Consider the following 19,746-nt stretch of genomic DNA (forward strand, 5'->3'; position numbering starts at 1 on the left):
GGAGGTGGGGTTGGAGATCTTCGAGGTGTGGGCTCTCTGGTTGAAACCTGAGGATTCTCCGCTTCTGCGTCTTAATCTTCAACCGTATCAGATCCAGGAGAAAAGTTCCCCTTTGGTCTGTTAGTCATCTTCTTTATCTTCTTGGGTTTTGATTGAGAAGAATCCCCTTCACCAAACTTTCGCTTTGAAGATTTTGGCTTACCCTCCTTAGTTTCTTCTTTCTCTTTCTTTATTACCTCTTTGCCTCTGTTAGCAGGCTGATCCAAGGCATCCAGTGCGGCTTGTTGTTCTTCAGACAGAACCCTTGGACCAATAGGTTAGCGTTTACGGTATTCGGCCATCACATTGCTTTGTGCCGAAACACACCTGTACATGGATTCCGGAATCAATCCATAGTGATGAAACTTACTTGGATCGGATATGATGATCTTCTTTGTATGGAATGAGGCAATAGAGGTAAGAAGAGCATCCTTCATGACAGGTATCTCCAAAGAATCCATGGCCTTCTTTGTAATCAGGGTCCAGAAATGACCACAAGAGATCTCTGAATGATGGGTCGTTGTGTTTAAACTCTGCACTACTTGGGACCAGATTATAGTGCCATAATCCAGGTTGATCCTGTTGTATAAACCATAAAGAATGGTAAAAAAACCTTTGCTTGTTGTGTCTGAACCACCACATCTTTCCGCCAAACCCTTGATTAGCAATGTCAGCAACCCATTCCATTGCGATGGTAAACACGATTTCTTGACCTTTGCAATCGTTGTAAGCACATCTGTGTATCCCATCTCATACATCATCGTGAATAGTTGTGTTGTAGTGACGAAATCAGGCGAGATGATCGAAGAATCAACTACAAGCCCCATAATGGAACAAAACTTCGCCTTAGAGATCGAGGATTTCTTGTCATGAATGGTGAAGTAGATGCAATCTTTATTCTTGTCATAAGTCGTCGATGAGTAGACTTGAGATAGCAGTGACATTGGAACCGCTTCAACCTAGGTTAGGGCCAACAACAGGGGGGAATACTTTAGACATTCCACAACATGTAGCATATATGAGTCATATAGGAATGGAGTCATTTCGATAATCATGTTTTGGTTGGGTTTGATTGCAAGCAAGGAGGATGTTGCAGTTTGATCATGTGCAGAAGATGAAGTCGCCATTGATAAACGAAGAAGAAGATGAACAGTGTGAACGTGGAGGAGTGAGATAATTCGAGATTGGTAAATGACAAATAAAACGATCTCCCCTATTTATACCGTTTCCTGGAGAGAGAGAAAAACGTGATGATGAGGTTGCTAAAGCGTCGCCTGAAAAAGCGCGATTTGACAGTGTGGTTAATCCCAGGAAAACGTCAGCACGCGTGGGTTTTGAAATGGATCAAATTTACGCGTCGAAATCTTATCTTCATACCGTTTGAAATTCCATATATACCCTTGTTTGGTCGCAACCGATAACCAAAACTTATACCAAACAGTAATAAGAATGTTGGAAAATATTAATTTTCGTGCATAAGAGTGTGAAAGATAAAGAAAAATAAAGCAAGTGTGTATTTGACGTGAGTGATGTCTTTTTAAAAGACAGAAAGTACAGGATTCCGGGCAAGAATCACTTCCTTCAAAGTCAAGAGAGACTTGAAGTGCTTGTGTGGTTTCCCAAAAATACGATCAACTGTTTGTTAATAAACATTGAAAGGCTTCTTTTGATCACAGGTATTGGGTGGTTGTCCTCCAACCGAACATCGAGTTTTAACATAAAACTGATTGTTGGTAGAGGTACCTGTGAGACCAATGTGATCTATTGAACAGGTAGGTGGGATTTATTATTATGTTAATGATTTATAGGAAGCAGAAATCTCAAAAAAAAAAAATTGGACCTCTTTGGGAAGAAATGTCTTGGTTGTAGACAATTTCATAAAAGATCACGCAAAATAAAAAGAGATTTCCTTAGGTAACCAGTAAATACTTGAGTATATCACTCACCGTCAATTCGTTTTTGGTGTCGGATTTTGGGTTTCACTTAGAACGTGGTAATCGTATCCAAGATCATAAACACAGATGTTGTGTAACCATAAACCTCAGTGGTAAAGACCGAGAGTCTCAAGGGTTACGTTAGTGAACCGAAGGTAGATGGAGAATATAAGGAGGTGGTTTAGGAACCGAATGTACCTTCTGCTAGATAAGCGTGACAGAGCAGAGAAACTCTTAACTCATATGAGAAGAGTAAGGTAGCTCTAGACCGAATGAGGTAAAATAGCCTGATTTGGAAGAAACGATGGGTATCGATCGAATCATTAAGGCTTACTCAAGATCATAGAGGCTTAAGACAACATACAGCAGCATGCTTCTAGGGACCCTTAACTAGGTTGTGTGAAAGTTGAAACATACCTGCTTTAGATCTATCGACGATTATACTTGTGTTTACCTATTAATGACAGACACCAAACAAAACAAACAAGCAATTGAATCAAATAAAAAAGATAAAATATTTTTGGATTTTTGAAATTTTTTCTGAAAAAAAAATAAAAATAAAAACAGAAAGATAAAATATTTTTGGATTTTTGAAATTTTTCTGAAAAAGAATAAATACAGAAAGATAAAATATTTTTGGATTTTTGAAATTTTTCTGAAAAAGAATAAAAACAGAAAGATAAAATATTTTTGGATTTTTGAAATTTTTCTGAAAAAGAATAAAAACAGAAAGACTTACAAAATATACAACTGAAACCTTATCTTATTAATGAGAGAAGCAAAATAGATCGATCATGCAATTTTCCTCTGTTCCGGAGAATTACAGAGCCGAAATAGACAGAGCGGTCTGTCCATGTCGGTTCCCCAAAAATCTAGAGCAGAGATAGACCGAGCGGTCTGTCTATTTCGGTTGTCTTAATTTTAAAGAGAGATTTGAGGATTCGGTACCGACTCTCCTTCCATCATACCCAAACCTTGTAAGATTTTATTGAAGGTTGTTTCTGGTAAGGATTTAGTAAAGATGTCTGCCAGTTGATCTGCAGAACGAACAAAATGTACTTCTACGTTCCCGTCTTCTACATGATCCTTGATGAAATGATACCTGAGTGCAATGTGCTTGGTTTTCGAATGTTGCACTGGATTATGACAAATCCGGATTGCACTTTCAGAGTCACAATAGAGAGGGATCTTTTTCATACTCAGCCCATAATCTCTTAACTGACTTTGAATCCAAACAACCTGAGAGGTACATGATGCGGCAGCAATGTATTCTGCTTCTGCTGTGGATAAAGAAACACGGGTTTGTTTCTTTGATTGCCAACTGACAAGTTTTCCGTCAAGGAATTGACATCCTCCGGTAGTGCTTTTCCTGTCCAGTCCACATCCTCCAAGATCACCATCTGAAAAGGCTTGTATGAAGAATCCAGATTTTGCAGGATACCAGAGACCGAGAGATGAAGTCTTCTTCAGATATCGAAAAATATTCTTCACAGCAAACATGTGGGGTTCTCTTGGATTAGCTTGAAACCTAGCACAATAACAAAAAGAAAACATGATATTTGGTCTACTAGCTATTAGATACATAAGGGATCCTATCATTTGTCGATAAAGAGTTATGTCCCCAGCTGGTTTCTCCAGGGATGGAGTTAGCTTGGTGCCGAATGCCATAGGAACCTTTACTTTTGAATCACCCTTCATTCCAAATTTAGTCAGCAGATTTTTGGTGTATGCTTCCTGGTTTATAAAGATACCTTCTGGTCCCTGTCTAATATTCAAACCGAGGAAAAAGTTAATTGGACCCATTCTGCTCATTTCAAATTTAGTCTCCATCAACTTTCTGAATTCAGCGGTTAAGCTTGGATTCGTGGAACCGAAGATGATATCATCGACATAAATCTGAACAATCATCAAATGTTCGCCTTCCTTCTTTCGAAAGAAGGTTGGGTCAACCGAACCTTGTCTAAACTTTGACATTTTTAGAAAGCGAGTAAGCGTTTCATACCAGGCTCTTGGTGCTTGCTTTAGCCCATAGACCGCTTTATCCAGCACATAGCAATGATCCGAGTACTTTTCATTCACAAAACCAGGTGGTTGCTCAACATAGACAGTTTCTTCTAATTCTCCATTCAAGAATGCACATTTGACATCCATTTGGAAAACTTCGAAGTTCTTGTGAGCGGCATATGCTAGAAAAATTCGAACAGACTCTAACCTTGCCACAGGAGAAAAAGTTTCTTCATAATCAATCCCTTCTTCTTGACAATAGCCTTTTACAACCAACCAAGCCTTGTTACGAATGACATTCCCTTCTTTGTCCAGCTTATTCCTAAACACCCATTTCAAGCCGACAACAGAGGCATCTTTCGGTGTAGGAATCAATCTCCAAACTCTGTTTCATTCGAATTCATTGAGCTCATCCTGCATTTCTTGAACCCAATCAGAATGATCAAGTGCAGCATTTACGGTTTTCGGCTCTATTTTGGAGATAAACGAGTTAAACATACAAAATTCCACTTTAGAGAATAATGTTGTTTGTTTCGCCTTCAGCTGAGATCTAGTAAGAACACTTTCGGAGGATTCACCAATAATTTGCTCTTTGGGATGGTCTTTTTTCCATTTTGTTAGCGGAGGATAGATTGGATCGTATTCTAGATTTAGTTCTGCTTCAACTTCAACTTCAACATCTGACTGATCCCTTTCACCTTCATCAGTAGAACTGTCACTTGTTTTCTCCTTCTCCCCCTCGACTGGCGAAGTGAAGTCTTTGTTTTCAGCAGAATTGGCAGTGGGTATCTCCCCCTCGATTGGACTATCACCTGTTGATTTTGGTTTAGTTGGTTGAGTATCAGTTGAACTAGTAGATATTGGGGCAGAATTGGGATTCTCCCCCTCAACAGGAACTTCAGATGGTTTGAAAGTGGTAGAGTTCTCCCCCTGGAACGTTGAATCGGTGTTTGAGGTACTAGGTGATGGTTTAGGAGTAGGTGTTTCGTTTTCCATTGATTTGGCAGCTTCGTCTATGACTTTCTTCAGATTATCTACTTTGTTGTCTGCTGTTGTTGCCTCTGAATGTATTTCCTTTTCTGGTTCATCAAATAAACGAATGTATTCATCAAACAGGTTGGATATTGGAACCGAGACCTGTCCAGATTCCGGAAAGATGTCTCCTGAAGCATCTTCTATTCTTTGAACTTTCTTCATGTAATTGTCGTCAAAGGTGACATAATAATTTTCTTCTATTCTTTTAGAACGCTTGTTCAACACCCGGTATGCTTTTGATGACAGAGAGTAACCCAGAAAGATCCCCTCATCGGCTTTAACATCAAACTTATTTCGGTTTTCTGTAGAATTAAAGATAAAGCACCTGGAACCGAAAATGTGGAAAAACTTGACGTTCGGTTTCCAATTGTTTAAGATCTCATAAGGAGTTATCGAGAATCTCTTGTTGAGCAAGGACCGATTCTGAGTATAACAGGCAGCAGCAATGACATCAGCCCAAAAGTATAGAGGTAGAGAGGCATAACTGAGCATGGTTCTTGCTGCTTCACACAATGATCGGTTTCGTCTTTCAACAATCCCGTTTTGCTGTGGTGTATAAGGGGCCAAAAAATTGTGTGTTATCCCCTTATCAGCCAGAAAGTCTTCGAAATCCTTGTTTTTGAATTCCAGCCCATTGCCACTGCTGATGTTTCTCACTGTCTTCTTTAATTGAACTTCCACTTGCTTGATGAACATCTTCAGCTTGGGAGTTGCATTTGATTTCTGTTTAAGAAAGAAAACCCACGTGAAGCATGAAAAATCATCTATAATAACCAGAATATACTTACTTCCACCGATACTCTCTATAGCAGAAGGTCCACACAAGTCGATATGTAACAGTTCAAGTGCTTCCACTATCTTAGTATTAATGCGTGTAGGGTGGCTTTTTCTGCTCTGCTTACCCATCTCACATGCTGCACACAAATGCTCCTTATCAAACTTGAGAAGAGGAAGACCTCGAACGTGATCACCACTCACTAATTTGTTGATATCTTTGAAGTTCAGGTGAGATAGACGTCGATGCCAAAGCCAACTTTCATCAGTGTTTGCCTTTGAAAGCAGACAGATAGTTGGTGTCCCCCGAATAGGATTAAGATTCAGAGGATACATTTCTCCTTTTCGTGTAGATTTCAGCAGAACTTTCTTGGTTTGTTTTTCTATTATCTCATATCCTTCATCATCAAATGATACCTTCAAGCCTATGCCCACAACTAATTGTGATACACTGATGAGGTTGTGCTGCAACCCCTCTACATAAGCCACCTTTCTGATGGAGAAGTCTTCATTAGTTATCATCCCATATCCTTTGATTGTTCCATAGGAATTGTTTCCAAACTTCACCGATCCACCATCCTTTAGAGACCGAAATTCCCTTAATTCCTCCTTTCTCCCTGTCATGTGACGCGAGCAGCCACTGTCTATATACCATTCGTCGTCAAACTGCTCGTCACTGATTACCTGCAAATTTAAGCAGATTTAGGAACCCAAAGTTTCTTGGGTCCTGGTGAGTTTTTCACAGAGAAAGGAATAACAATAGAAGCATCAACTAAATAAGTTCGTTTAACAAGATTCGTTTGATCTTTTCTTTTGATGGTGAACACCTTGATTTTTGTTTTATCTTCTTTAAATCTTAATGTATCTTTTGGTGTTTCTTTAGATGGTTTAGTGTTTTTCGTTGGATTCCTAGGTTTAGTGGAGGATCTCTTATTTTCATTCTCAAAGTCTGATAACAACTTTCCTTTTCCTTTGATGTCCTTTAAGGAATTTGTTTCATCTTAGGATCTGGAGGATCCATGTCTAGAATTGGGACCGAAACTGGTTTTAGGACCAAATCTGGATCGAGAGCCGAATCTGGGTTTAGGACCGAACTTGGGTCGTGGACCAAAACTGGGTTGATGACCGAACTTGGGTTCAGAACCGAACTTGGGTTGAGAACCGAGACTTGACTTTTGGTTTTGGGATTTGGAATAATAGGAATTTGGATTGAAATTTTCCTTTGACTTTTCCTTTCCTTTATTCATGGATTCTTTCCTAGAAGGCTCATACTTAGGATTTTGAGAATTCCAATGCCTTTTCCGTTCATTCAGATTCGAGGCATATCTTTGATTTCTAAGTATTTTCTGTTCAGCTAGCTCCTTCTGAGATTTGTGAACATTGAAGTTGGCCTGTGGTTTCTCCTTCTGAGTTGCAGTTGTCTTATCTTCCATTTTGGTTTCGGTACTTTCCTTAGTTTGAACTTCTGGTGCTTCCTGTCTCTTGAGTGGACCTTTCGGTTCTTTCCTCTCGATTGGAACATCAGGTTCAATTAACGATTCTTCAGGAACATCTTTAGTTCCGCTTGTGCTGGGAATATCGAAACTGGAAGGTTTATTGATGGGTTCTGGTATGTATCGTCCTTTGACTCTCCATGTGGTTTTCTCAGACAATCCCACGGTTTCATCTGCATTATCAATGGGAGCAAACCAGAAATAGTCTTCACATCCCTCAGCGTTATCCTCGTCAACTATTATCCTTAATTCTGCTGTTTGTCTTTGAGTGACTCCAGTCACAGCATAAACCTGATTTGGCACGGTCTGTACCATTTGATAGACCAAGGCTTTTTCTTTGAGTTTCGGTTTATGTTCCTTTGACAGACGAGCAAACTCAACCGAATTTTCTGAAATAAGAGGTTTTACACTCTGGGTTTCATTTTTCACAAACTTAGAACAATCAACAACATCCTCTACTGAGATTTCACTCATTTCACTCTCCGCATCAAATTCAGATGAATTATCTGAGTTTATTTTATTATCTTTAACAATTTTGGCATTTGACTCATGGAATGTTCGTATAGTTTCGGTTTTAATCTTTAACCTGTCATTTTCATCTAAGATTTCTTTTAACATACTGTTATGTTCCTTAGAATCGATGAAAGTTTCTATCTTATCTAAACCTAGCCTATACGACATGGATGTTTCTTCAGAGGATACTTCTGTATCACACTCTGCTATAACCTCATCTTCCTTAAATTCAAGGAAGGGCAAAATCATTTTATGTATTTTCTTTCCAATTTCACAATTTAGATGTAATTGAGCAATATTAGTATAAAGACGCTTAGCAATTAAACAGAAAACATTTCTTTGTTTTAACAATTTTAAATTGTCTCTTTGCAAATAAATACTCTCATCCTTAGCCCTAACTAACTCTGCTTCCTTCTGCTCAATCCAGATCCTCCTCTCCTCACTTTTTGAAGACACCCTGCCGAGTTGGTCAATTAGGTTAGAGTTTGCTAAGCGGGTTTGCATGAGGCTACTACTTAGGTTGGAAAATTTGGAGTTTAGTTCATTTAATTCTTCTACATATTCAGTTTTGGGAATTTTAAGAGATTCAAGGATAGAATGTACCTTTTTGATCAATCGATCGCAGTCGTTGATCTTCTCACTCACCGACTTGGCTGCAAAACACTTGTTTTCTGTCAGGTTCGGTTCTGTGTCTGCACTTTCGGTTGATGGACCATTAGTGACGATAAAGCATTTTCCACCAGAACCTTCATTCTTTGCCACAAGCACCTTTCCATGAGTGGATCTTCTAACCTCTTCGTCTTCAGAGTCTGTTGACCAGACTTCTACACCACCGATGATTCTAAGCAAAATATAAATAAGAACGTAATGAAGAACACAAGTATTGCACTGAATATGTCGAATGATTAATGCAAAGATACCCCAGAAGAGCTCGATAAAGAACTTCAATCTGTAGAGGTATTATAGGGTTACAAGAATCAACGTAATCGACTTTTCTCTATTATACGCATACATGCATGCATATATTTATATTAAAACCCTAACAACTTATCTAGATAAAAGGAAAATATTCTAGATAACTACGGATGGACAAGCCCAACCCGATTACAAAACCAAAAGGCCCAAGACGCAACACTAAAATACTTAACAATCTCCCCCTTTATTTTCTTGTACAATTAGTGCATTCATCGAGCTGTTGGAAGCCTTTTTCTTCTTGACTTCTTCTAGTTTACACATGTAATACGCTTCATCATCTTCACCCTCTCTCTTCTCAGCCATCTTTCTTAACATGCAATCTTTGGCAAAGTGGTTCTTGTCGTGACAATAGTTGCAGTCGTATCCAGAGTCTCCTGCAAGCTTGTTTTCCTTTTTCTCTTCCACCTTTTGAGAAGAGACTTTCGGTTCATCTTTTGTTTTCTCAGAACTATAACTTCCCTGCCAATTTCAGTTCTTATTGGTGGGAAATTTTCTTCTTGCGAATTTCTTTGGATTTTTTTATCATTAAAGCATACTCCTCACTTGTAAGATCACATTCTAACATGTCTGACTCTTCTTCTTCCTCAACAGCACTTTTTCCTTTAGAGACAAGAGCCAGCGATCCCATGCCAGAGACCACTTTCACCTCCTTAGTTACAACACTTTCATGTGACTTTAGTATCCCAACTAGTTTCGCCAGTGAGTAGGATTTGAATTGTTCATGCGCCTTCATAGTGGAAACCACAGCCATCCATTCTGGTCTGAGCCCGTTCATGAATGTAACTTTCTGCTCGATCAGCTTCCTCTCAATTCCATGCTTGATCATCTTACTTAAGAGATGATTGAACCGATCAAAGGTCTGAATGAGCTTCTCTTCAGGTTTCAGTTCAAAAACTCCAAATTCTGACAGCAACAGAGTTTGAATGGAGTGTTCCAGATCTTCATCAGTTGAGTAAAGTTCCTTCAACCTATCCCAGATCTCCTTAGCAGTTTTGCATGAGCCTACAAGCCGAAAAGTGTCAGATTGTAAGGCGAATCTTATCATTCGCATGGCTTTAACACTACATAGGATCTTGTCCTTCTCATCTTGTGGCATCTTCTGAACATCTGTCACCAACTTGTTGTAATCCTTCTGTGTCTTGACGATCGTGTTTGTTTCTGAATGCACAAACAGTCCAAGAATGATAGCTTCCCAGATGAGATAGCCATCATCTTCAGATCCAACCACGTAATCTTCAAAGTGATGAGCCCATACTTCGTAGTCTTGAGTGTAGAGTATGGGAACTCTAATTGTAGATCCGATGCTGTTTGAGATGTTAATTGGGTTTGTATGCGTATCGTCGTGAGACATGGTGAGCTGCTAGAATCTTACCTGTAAACTTGAGATTAGGGTTTTATCAAAAACTGAGTAGTCGTCGTTAAGAAGACGACGGCTTCGATAAAAGCGGAAACCCTAAAGATTTGTGAATACAGAAGTAAAGTGTATTGATCACACAATCTCCTGCTCTGATACCAATTGTTAGAACAATGTTCTATCAGGATCGTATGATTCTAAGCAAAATATAAATAAGAACGTAATGAAGAACACAAGTATTGCACTGAATATGTCGAATGATTAATGCAAAGATACCCCAGAAGAGCTCGATAAAGAACTTCAATCTGTAGAGGTATTATAGGGTTACAAGAATCAACGTAATCGACTATTCTCTATTATACGCATACATGCATGCATATATTTATATTAAAACCCTAACAACTTATCTAGATAAAAGGAAACTATTCTAGATAACTACGGATGGACAAGCCCAACCCGATTACAAAACCAAAAGGCCCAAGACGCAACACTAAAATACTTAACAAGAAATTACATAACGTAAACTCTAGTACCCACGGGCAAATTGAGTTGACCGGTTTGACTTGTTGACTTTGACTTGACCGAAAATTGACGGTTGTCACATCATCCCCCGTTAGAGGGAATTTCGTCCCGGAATTTTGAATTTAGGCAAGGAGTGGGCATGAAAAATCAAGCCATGAAGTGGGGATACTTCCTAATCGACTGATTCTCGCGTTCCCAAGTGACTCTAGGTCCTTGGTTAGTATTCCAGCGAACTTCCACTAATGGGAAGCGGCGTTGTTGCGTTCGCTTAACCTCTCGGTCCATGGTCACTATGGTTCTTTCACGGAGGTGAGGCTCTTGTGGAACTCGATCTCGTCGAGGGGGATTACAAGAGTCTCGTCGGATAGATACTTCTGCAAGTTCGGGACGTGTCGGGTAGAATGTACTTTACTAAGCTCGCGGGAGTAGGTTGAAGTTGCGATTACAGGGCTGATTCTTACAAGAATCTCGAAAGGCATAATTATCTGGGGTTTTGGCTTTCAACGCTTTTCGAGGCGTACTAAGCCTACCCAGAGTAAGGTTTCCAGAGGAATTTGGTCTCTTATTCTGGAGTTCTAAAGGTTTCTTCCTTTTGCTTCTCTTCCCAGTCAAGGGTTGCTCCCTTCATGGTCAAAGTCATAAGGGGGTTCTGTAATTTTCGAGAAGTTCCAAAGGAGCTAAGACGGTAGGTCAGCGAGACCCGGAATTTTGGCATATTCCTGCTGACGCCTTTGGTGCTGACTGTTTCTCAACGGTTTTGATCAATTAAAAGGGTCCTTAAGGATTTCCACATCGATAATGATGTGTCTTAGGAATTCGAGTCCTCAATTCCAAAACCTGTATCTAGAGAACTTTGGGAAAAGCTTCTCTGATCGTATTGCTTTTGCGGTTTGTTGTAGCTGCTTTCCTTGGTTTCCTTCTTACTACGAGGGTAGACAAGCAAGTCATTTACAATGACAATGACTAACGGATCCTAGTAAGAATGGCATATCCTATGAATACTGCGAGCGGGTTGGTCCCATCCGAGGGGTATCACTACGGACTTGCAGCGTCCGCATCGAATATGGAGGGTTGTCCTCGGACATCCTTTTCCAATACTCGCGACTGGTGATATTCAGATCTCAGGTCCAATTCCTGAAGGGTACCCCGTTCCTTGTGTTTGGTCGGCCTATTCGTTTATGCGAGGCAGATAGTAAAGGTTTCTACTAGAGATATTGTCGGGGCCTCTGAAGTCGATGGAACTATGAGCAATTTGCCTTTCTATTTGAAGAATAAGACCAGAGCTTTCCAGGGTGAGAAACTTGGTTCTTCAATTTCATTGTTGAGTAGTTCGACAGGTTTGGACCTGATAGCTTTTGTAGCTCGGTAGGAAACATGTGGGTTTGGTTTACGCGACTAGGCCTTCTCGAATGGTAGGACATTTACTCGTCCCTCTGGGCAATCTTGGCCCGCAGCTCTTAGCAGGACTCGTACCATATCCGTCCCAAGCTTCTGTGCTTGAACCTTGTCTGCTAAATGCGACATTCCTAAAGTTCTCCTGTAAATACTTGTGATAAGGTTTTGGGAAGTATAACACTCCTCTGGTGCGTGTTTTGGGGTTCCACTGCGAGAGATGATCCGGAGGTTCGTGCTGGATGTTTATGAGAGACGAAGGTTTCGATGTTCGGGGGGTTAGGTGAAGGGTCCTTTTGTAGACGTTAAATCGGGAAAATGAGGGCTATATCAATGAAAATTGGATGATGACAGCAATATCTTTTTAGATAACACGAGTTAAGCTGTATTCGCAAGAAGAGATCACTAGAGTGATAGAGTATCTTGTGTTTCTTTTCAGGGTGATTCATGTTGTTTGATGTTATCATTATTGTAGATGATTCATACCATAGTGTCTAGCACCGGTAGTGGGTGTGTTTCGATAATCAATAATGATACTTGACATCGTGATCCCTGACAGGTCTCCCTATGATCAAACGGTATATGAACATCGTATGAGATTTGATGTTGGTGAGATTGTCGAGTGGGTGGATCCACTTAGTTCTTACTGCTAGACACGAAATAGGAGTCGAGATGGAATTATTTGTTTCATGACTTCGGTAATTTGACTATAACTAGCCCCGATGTATGTACAAGTCATCACATCTTACAGGTAATGATCCTAAGATCATATATGAATGCCTTTGGTTTGATTTGTACGAGGGAGTATTTTAACTACCCTTAGAAAGACATGGATTTTAGTAAGCATATAAAATTCATTACAAACATATGATACTTAAACGTTTTTGTCGTTGGAAACATTACAAAGGTCCTAATATGGTTCCATGTTATTCTTGTTGGTTCGTTGTCACACTCCTCCAGCTTCCCCATCATTCTTCTTAGTTGGACAGTTTCTCCTGAAGTGTCCTGTTTCGCCACATCGGAAGCACGCTAGGATTACTTTGGTAATGGGGGTTGAAGTGATGTACTGAGTTGGGGCCTTACAGACACGGACGGTATGCCCTTTCCTGTTGCAGTTTTTATAGTGCATATCTCGGCAAGCCCCATTGTGATGGAAGCCACATTGGTTACACTTTGGGAGTGATCCCATATATGGTCTGGCCGGCGTTTGGGTGGCAGACCCGGTGGCTAGTGTCGAGGTATGTGTCGTGATTGCTGTTGTAATGGTGGGGGTGGTCATAGGTTGTTGTCTTTTAGTGGATCTTTGAGATTGGTGGCGCTCTTTCATGTTCCAAAACTTTCTCTTCTTGTTCGTAGGTTTGCGGCCTGAGGTATTTTCGTTGGCGAACACCCGTTGGTGTTCCTGAATGTTACCACAATCTGTATTGTCAGTACCGCTTACATTTCTGCTGCCGTTGTTAGCATTGAACTGCGCCATGGCGGCTGCCACGGCTGCCGTGACTGCAGCCTGAAAAGTAGCAGAATCTATCTGCAGGGTTGGCGCCTTGCTAGTTGGTTGATTGCCTCTTGGTGAAGACATAACTTATTCTTAGTGTTTCTGCTAACATTCCTGAGATGGAGCTATGGCAGTGGGTAGGAGTAGGTTTCATACAGGCGTTAAGCTTTACTCATCTTAGAATCATGTTTGTCTGAACACATTTGGCTGAGGAGTTTTGATGGGACCCAGTGCATTAGTGCCTGAACGATCGCACTCCATAAGTCTATGAAGAAGGAACTTCCCAACAAAATGTTTAAAGGTGAGATGATAATGAGTTTTTAGAATGGCTATGCGTCGCGAGTTTCTAACTAAGCTTTATCTTATATCGATTTGTAACGTAATTCGATCGTTAAGGGCGTTCTGAAAACAATTCATAACGAGATTCTTTATATGGTATACTTATGTATTTCAGTAGTTCTGTATCCAAGTGAACCCTTATACTTGACCCAAGCTAGGTCCTTATTATGACCAATTGAAGTATGCTTAGTTATATAACTAAGACCAAATAGACCTTCGAGTCTGTTAGGTGCATTCTATGCCCATCTTGTTAATTATGATTCTAGTAATTATGGTTTCAGCGAAAATTTTTGACCTAGATGTAGGTTTACCTCACATCCGTGCATGGAAAAGTTTTAATAGCAACTAGATCCCTCGTTTAGTATGACTGCTTAAATCCTAGTGTCGTGCTTACACCTAGAATAGAGTAGCACCAACGCATACTCACGAATCTAATTTACAAGGTCTTGTGAGCGGTATGAACTCTACTTACGACGATCTGTCCCTTGTGATGCCTGAGGCAAAGTCGATGCACCTTGCAGCTTTGTCAATCGATGCTTGGCTGCAATCCTCCTCTCTTTGAATGTCGTGTGTCTACCCCGTTACTGTCTTGCCTCTGCTCGAGTGGAGATAAGGTCCTAAACAAAGAGTTGGTCTCTGAAATAGTAGTCTCTTTCCGAGTCTTGGGTACGTGAGACAGTAGGGTCTGTAGTAGCGCGCAGTTTCTGAACTCGGGTTGTAGTCTACCTGCTTTAATCCCGGATGTTCGCGATCTGCCGGGTCTTCGCCGGGAGGGCTCTGTCAGTCGGTCCCCCGTGGTTGAGGTCATAGCACCCTCGTTGATCTCCACATGGTGGTTGTTGTCATTTCTGTCGACATTCAACCCTCGATCACGATTGCCCAACGGGGCACAGGTTCGATGTAGTCGAAACGGTTCGCGGAAACCCTTGTTATGCATGGAGGATTGATTACCTCCGGTTCCGCTTCTGATTCTCCTCATAACCATTCACCATTTCTCGGGTTCGGAGTCAGAACCATCAGCAAAGCCTTCAGCTTGGTGACCATCCACAGGGATTGGGTAATCATTCTTTGGCTCCTCTCTGAGCCATTCAGTATTGTCGTGGTTGGGGTAGTTCGGGTCGTCATGGGGATGGAATCTAGTCATGATATCTTCGCGAGAAATGGGGATATAAGAAATAACTAAGTAGACGTACTAATTAGATAATTATAAGATGATCTTTATCAGGTACTTCAATACATTGTTTAGTGCATACTAGTCATATGTATTTGGGACAGGATAGGCCTTCGAATAAGTGACCCTAACTCTAAATCCCCAATCCAACGAGAACAGGAAGTAAAGCAAAGATCCACATATTCTAAGTCTATGACGTCCTGGATACATATAATTTTAATGTATCCACTAAGCAATTATTGACCTATTGATAAAAATCTATTTAGTTCTCAGATAAGTAATTATAATAACGCAAAATACCCCTATGGTATTTCATTGTGGTAGTGTTGGTAAGTTTTTAGACTTGTTTCCATATCACAACCATTCTTGAGCATGTGCTAATCACTCCTCGGACCAGCATAGTTGATCAGGCTATGCCACTCCCAAGACTGACCATACATCCCCGAGCTTACCTGTGATATCCAACAATCATTACTTTTGTTTTGTTCTAGAACGATGCTGACCTTAGTATGTATGCATGCATGTATAATTTAAATAAGAAACTATTTATTTCTAAAAGTATAGTTGTTTTGAAAACTTTAAATCAGAGACTTTAGTCCCAATGCATTTATAGTTTGTATATCTTATGTGGTTCGATATACTGAGTTCACTATAAACAATGCTCTGATACCAATCTGTCACACCCCCAAACCAAGGATGGCGGAAACGTCCGGGGGTGGAGGACTTCATGTAGAGTGTCACAACAACGAGTATAATAGTGCTCAAGTAAAACGCATTTGTGTTATGAATCCATAAACTATGCTCATTATAGCTTAATATACGTGTTCTAAATGAATGAATAATCTTATCATGAATGACTAAGTTTCAGTTTATGATGATAAACTAACAAGGAAACACATTCAATACTTAGATCTTATTGTTATACACTTTGCTCAACATAATACAAAGTGTTATGAATGTTATATGTTGTTAACTAAATTTAACCTTTCTGCGCTGTTTTAGAAAAATCATACGAAGTCGAAAACTAAATCCATAAATTATGAGAGTTCCCAAAATGTGTCTAGTTTACTCATAATTTTTATCATGATTTTTAATGACCTCCAACTTGGGTGAAATAGTCCATAATCACATACTGGTCCGGATTGGTGTTTGAAATGATAGGCAGTTTTGTAAAAATCACCATAAATGGTAGAAAAATCGCATGGAGATGTGAAAGTAGTAATTTTAAAGCTAATAAATTGAACTACTTACACCTAAAATAGTTTTGAAAACAAAAATGTTTAAGTTGTCCAAAACAGTCCGTGAATGGAGTTGAACTTTTCTAATGAAGGCTGTTAGAAAAGTTTAGTTATGTTCTTGGTGTTTTAACTTGTATTCCCCCCCCCCCCCCCCCTAAAAACTTGAGAAAACATGAAAATGTAGGGGTATGAACTCACCTTAAGTGATTTCAGTAGATGGATGATGGAGTAAAGAAGTGTTCAGCTCAAGAACACTTGGGAGAATCACTTGAAGATTCGAAGATCTAACACAATTATGACGGAGTTTGTGTAAGATATCCATGATTTGAGTAGAAAGAAGTGAAATAATCATAAGGAGAATGGATTTTGCTTACCACATGTGGAGGAAAAACCCAAGATCAGCCCTTGAATCTCGAATTCTAGAGAGAGGAACTGAGAGAGAAAAGAGTTTGATCTTTTTGGTGAAAGGAGAGAAAATGAAAGAAATGAGGAGAGAGAATGGTTTGTTCCAACTCTAAAACGTGGGAAAAGGTGATAATTGAGTGGAAAGGACATTGAAGTGACCTAGGTAAGGTGGGGAGGTGTGGCTGGTCATAGAGTGGGTGTGGGAGTGGTTGTTTGTGTCATAAGGTAAAGCTAAGTCAACACTCTACCTTTGTACTTCACCTACTCTCTTGTGGATAAGGTTTTATCCTTAAAACGTGATTAATCATTAATTAAGGGGTCTTATATGTTAAAATAAAGTTTTGGGTGAAAATCTCGTGTTAAAACAATTAAAAACGGGCCTAAAACGCAAAATTAGTCGAAAACCGGGAGAAAAAGGACTTCCAGCGAGACCTCTCGGTCCTAGGCCGAGGTTCGGTCCCTAATGATGCCAAGCCGGAGGCGAGATGGGCGAACCAGAAGTGTGAAGCGAAGGCGAAGGCTCGGTCAAAGGCTCAGAAGCGAGGGCTCGGTCAAGGCATCAGGATCCGAAATGCTTCGAAGGTTCGGGTTCGGGTGTGTAGGCGAGGTTCGGGCCCGAGAGGACCTTTCGGGTTCGGTTCAGCAGCCTTCGGCTCAGAAGGGTTCGGTCCCTTAAGAGGACTTTCGGCCCCTAAGAGAGGTTTCGGGTCCTAAGAGGACTTTCAGGTCCTAAGAGGAGTTTCGGCTCCTTAAGTCCGTTTTTCGCGTAGACTTCCGTTTTTGGGTTGTTTTCGCCAAATTCGAGGGTCGGGATGCCCCGAGTGATTATAGAAAGTTGAGAGAGATTTTGAGAGAGATTTAGGAGAGATTTCACATACTTGGAGATATTTGGGAGAGATTTGACATGCTTGGAGAGATTTCTCATACAAAGAGATATTTGGGAGAGATTTCACATTCTTGGAGAGATTTGGGAGAGATTTGACATGCTTGGAGAGATTTCTCATACAAAGAGATATTTGGGAGAGATTTCACATTCTTGGAGAGATTTGGGAGAGATTTGACATGCTTGGAGAGATTTCTCATACAAAGAGATATTTGGGAGAGATTTCACATTCTTGCAGAGATTTGGGAGAGATTCTCAATAAGAAGAGATGGAGTGAAAACGATTGAGAGTGGTTTTGTGTGTGACGAATGTGAGTGTCCGGCTTCGCAATGCAAGGTCCGTAAACCCCGTTAAGCCTTGTTTAAGGATCTTGCATACTCCCGATGAGTATGCAACATTGTTTTATCGTTTTGGCTCGCCACGTACCACAGTTTTAGGTTAAGGAGATCTAGATGTACGCATTTTTCGATTTATGATCTCTCATTAGAATAGCGAGTTGTTTAGAAATTACATAACGTAAACTCTAGTACCCACGGGCAAATTGAGTTGACCGGTTTGACTTTTTGACTTTAGTTGACTTTGACTTGACCGAAAATTGACGGTTGTCACAGAGCTGGCCACTATTTCCAATGGGAGGACTGCTTCTGTCCCATAGGTTAGACTAAATGGCGTTTCTCCTACTTGACCTTGCTATGGTGCGATATGACCACATCACCATCGGGAGCTCATCCACCCAGGCGGACTTTGATCTGAGTAATCTTTTCTTTAATCCATTGACTATGGTTTTTTTGATATCTCAGTTTGTCCATTGGCCTGAGGGTGTGCCACTAACGTGAACCAGTGGTGGATTTTCTTGTCTTCGCACCACTCCTTTAAGGGGCTTCCTTCAAATTGTGTGTCATTATCACTTATGAGGATTATGGGGGTGCCAAAATGAGCCAAGATGTTATTAGTCATGAACTTTATCATTTGCTTGCCAGTGACAGTGTCCAACGGTTTTGCCTCTATCCATTTAGTGAAATAATCCACAGCCACTAGCAAAAATTTTACGCCCCCGGCGCTGGTGGGAATGGTCCCACTATGTCGATGCCCCATTGATGGAAGGGCCAAGGGCTGGCAATACTAGTCAATGGAATGGCTAGTTGGTTTTGGAAAGGTGTGAATGCCTGCCATTCTTTGCATTTCTTGGTTAGGGTTGCAGCATCGTTGTACACGCTTGGCCAATATACTCTTTGGCAGAATATTTTGCCTATGAGCGCTCGGGCGCCCTCGGGTGTCGTTGCGTCTCCGGAATGACTTTCTTCCAAGAATGGCTGGCCCTCTATTTTAGAGATACACTTTAGCCATGGGCTTAAATACCCTCTTTGATAGAGTTGGTTGTCCCTTATTGCAAAATGTGACGCCCTGATCTTGACTTTCCTCGCCTTCTCTAGGTCATCCGGGAGCACGCCATGGTGTAAGTAATCGACGTAGGGTTTGGTACATTCTGGAGTAGTAGATATTTTGTTAACCTTTTGGTTATCAATGCTTTCTCCGAGAGTACTTCAACTAGCACTTTCTTTGTTAAGTGATCATAAGAAGTAGAAGCTAGCTTGTTGAGGGCATCCACCCTTGCACTCTTTCCCTGAGAGATTTGTTTTATTGAAAAACTTTTGAATGTGTTGGTTAGGATACGGACTGCATCTAGGTATTTTTTCATCCTTGAGTCATTAGCCGCATATGTTGCATTTATCTGATTTGTGATAAGTAATGAATCACTGAGATCTTCTAGTTGCTTTGCACCTACCTCTTTGGCCAGCCTTAGACCCGCCAGGAGTGCCTCGTATTTTGCCTCGTTTTTAGAGACTTGGGAATCAAATCGTGGCGCATAAGTATTCTCTTCTCTATTGGGGCTTTGGAGGATCAGGCCTGCGCCTGAGCCTTCCTTGCTTGCTGCATCATCGGTGTATAGTTTCCAGAGTTCTTTGTCGGCTTCAGGCTCAAGTGGGTCGACAGAGATTGTCGTCGGAACTCCCTTAATGGTATCTAGGATTTCAACCAGGCAGTCTATGAGGGCTTGGGCCTTGATGCTAGTCCAGGGTGGTAATGGATATAATGTTCGCCTAATTCTATATCCCACTTGGCCAGGCGCCTGGACTTTTTCGGCCTTAGTAGCACTTGCTTTATCGGGTAACTAACTA

Source organism: Lactuca sativa, chromosome 4 (genome assembly GCF_002870075.4).
Source record: "Lactuca sativa cultivar Salinas chromosome 4, Lsat_Salinas_v11, whole genome shotgun sequence".
In the NCBI taxonomy this organism is placed as follows: Eukaryota; Viridiplantae; Streptophyta; class Magnoliopsida; order Asterales; family Asteraceae; genus Lactuca; species Lactuca sativa.